Below are 2852 nucleotides of genomic sequence, written 5' to 3'. Positions count from 1 at the left end.
TGATAAGCGGTTAACGTGGAAAATGATTGTATAATTACTGGTTTTTTCTATTTTTAAATTTATTTAGAGGGTCTTCACAACCCTTAAATAGAATTTTTTTAAACAAAAAAACCTTTGGTTTTCAATTTGGTTTCACAATTTGGCTTCACTTTGGTTTACAATTACGAGTAAGTTGATATTTCTGACATAAGTATAAGTATAAGGGAGCAATTTCAAAGTAAGAGAAGTTTTATGCTTGCTGGTTGTCATGACACAGGAACCTAAGCTATACGCATTATGCACAATTCCTTTTTGCCCACTTTGCAAATGCATATTATGATTTCAATACTTCCACTGATCACAATTGAAAATTGAAGCAGCATACTTCAATCGGATTTTATGCTGGATAAAGCTTTGTCATACTTTTGACATAATGACACAGCATTAGTGATTCTTGACCGAGTGGAATCGTGGATCCCGCATTTCATGTGTCTATGACGAGCCAGCTGTTAGAGCTTCGTTTAGTGGCCGTCAGAGTTCGCCTTTTCGTGCATCGCTGATGTCGATACAATTGATAACAGAGTCCTTCGTTGGATGAGACTTAGTTGAAATAATTTTTTTTTTAATCTTTTGTATCTAAATGAAGTACCTTAACGTAGTTTCCTGACGGCTCTTGCATTTCTCAAAGTTTGAGGCCGATATTTTACAAACAAAAAAAGTTTGAACGTTCAAGAAATGTCGCGGTTCAGAGAAAAGATAATGAAAAGGCAATTTGGTAAAACAAACTTTTAGTGAATTTCTTACCCAAATGAAGTACTTTAACGTACTTTATTGTACTCTAATGCATTTTCCAAAGTTTCAGCTCGATATTTTACTTTAAAAAAAATTCTTAGATTAAAAAAAAAATGCAATGAACTGAAAAAGTGAGGTTGGTAATGAAAGTATTTCGCTGTGTCACATGCCCTTAATTTCCCAAATAGAAAATTCGATATCTCCACTCACACAAATACAAGTTGTTTACCCAAATAATCTTGGTATGGTAGGAAACATACGACGTAAGTATCACATGTTTGATGTTCTTAACTGATCAAATAATTACAAGTATATCCAGTATCATAGCTCGAAATCTAGGATATTTGGCTAGCCGCAGTAGTGTAGCAGTCTTCAGTACAGGTATTAATTTTCCTTTAAATGTCTAGTTTATTCACATATTTAGAAGATATTCTGGTCACTTTTCTAAATTCTTAAAGTGCTTTAGGTTTTTAAAAAAATCTTAAACTCAGACATAAAATTCGTTTTTTACTTCTATAATTAATTTATGGTTCGTTATGAAAATTCATTAAATCGATACAATCTAAAAGATTTGTTGTAAATAGATTTGCAATCGCCAAGCAATGAATAAGATTGGTTGATTAACAAGATTTATTAAGTCTCTTTTAATAATTTTTATCAGCAAAAATCTTTTTTCATTAAACGTATACTTTGTTTCAATACCTGTTATTTTGTCTTCATTTGGGAACTTTAATTTAAATTTACAAAACCTTTTTTTACAGGCAATGTTGAATACGAGACATTAGAAATACTTTAGAAATGAGATTTAAAAAATTCTTTAAATCATTTTAATTTATTATCGTTAAATTTTGAAATTCTAAATTAATTATAAAATAAATACTAATTTTATGTTTAGATTGAAGATCATTAAAATTCATTTAGATCCGAACATTTAATTAAATGCTTACCATGATTATCCCCATTTTCGTAACCGTCGTAATTATCATTTTTAGGCCGCTTAGAATAAGCTTTTGGTAAAGGTTCATCTCGTTTTCCAGTAGATTGCCCTACAATTACATATTTTCATGGCAAACTGTATAAAATGGTCAAGTGTGGTTTCTTGATATTACGCTATTATTTGCATGTAGATATAATTTTCAGTACTTACTAGATTTTTTTTTCATACAAATTAAAGTTCTAACTAAGTTCTTTGGGCCGTTCTAGAAGCATGCTGATCTTTTCATTTTTTTGGAGGATCTCTCCTATAAATAACTACACTAATCATTGACCTAAGTTAAAAGTAATTGTATAGTTTTTACTGAAACCATTATTAGAAATCTTGATATATAAGAACAAGCAATTATTAAACATACATTGAGGTTTCGAAAGGTCTGTCCTATGACTAAGTGTATCGCCATTTTTAGTAGAATCTACGCGTATTTCTTCAGGCCTTCTTGAAATTAGCTCTTTCCTTTCACTTTTCTCACTCGATTTTCCTATAAATTAATATTGTAATCAGTGACTGTAAGTCCTAATTAAACAAATAATTATCACTAAAAATTATTCCTAAAAAGCTTCAAGCTTAAGTAGTAACTGATAACCATACTTTTAAATCTACTTAGGTCAGTCCTCGGTTCCAAAAGTTTTATATCTACGATTTTTGGACATTGCTTCGTGCATTTATCCTTTTTTATCTGATCTTCTGTCTCACTGCTGTAAATTTGTTCTTCTAATGACTTCTTTTTTTGAACTAACGAAAAACCGTATTTATTTAAAAACATTTCGTGATCCAATTCATCGTCATTGGCACTCGATTGGTGAATTTCTATTGCATTAAAGAAAATACAATAGTATGAGTTCTAATTCTAGGTAATTTCCAGGTCAATCTTTTTTCTCTTCCTGAGAAGAAATTCCAATATGGATCTGATGGGGGCCAAATCGGGCAGAATTCGGCTCAAATCGGGCTATCTGGATGGGGCCAAACTCGAAATGAAACGCGATACCCGATCGGGGCCGAAGTACAGCGCCTAGAGATAACACAGTCGGGCCCGGTCTGGCCCTGCTTGGGTCTATATTAATTTATTTTTATCATTCTTAATTAA

The 2852-nt window shown here is 31.5% G+C and overlaps 1 long non-coding RNA gene across 1 annotated transcript; it reads right to left on the bottom strand.

Annotated features, from left to right (window-relative positions):
- Positions 1-1724: 1724 nt before the first annotated feature.
- Positions 1725-2204, bottom strand: LOC117171668. Its single transcript, XR_004466909.1, has 3 exons — positions 2124-2204; positions 1919-2039; positions 1725-1817 (listed from the first exon to the last, which is right to left on the bottom strand). It is a non-coding gene; the product is annotated as an uncharacterized LOC117171668 (long non-coding RNA).
- Between the last annotated feature and the right edge of the window lie 648 nt (positions 2205-2852).

Source organism: Belonocnema kinseyi, chromosome 4 (assembly GCF_010883055.1).
Source record: "Belonocnema kinseyi isolate 2016_QV_RU_SX_M_011 chromosome 4, B_treatae_v1, whole genome shotgun sequence".
Taxonomy (NCBI): domain Eukaryota; kingdom Metazoa; phylum Arthropoda; class Insecta; order Hymenoptera; family Cynipidae; genus Belonocnema; species Belonocnema kinseyi.
This window is presented reverse-complemented; position numbering and strand designations above follow the sequence as displayed.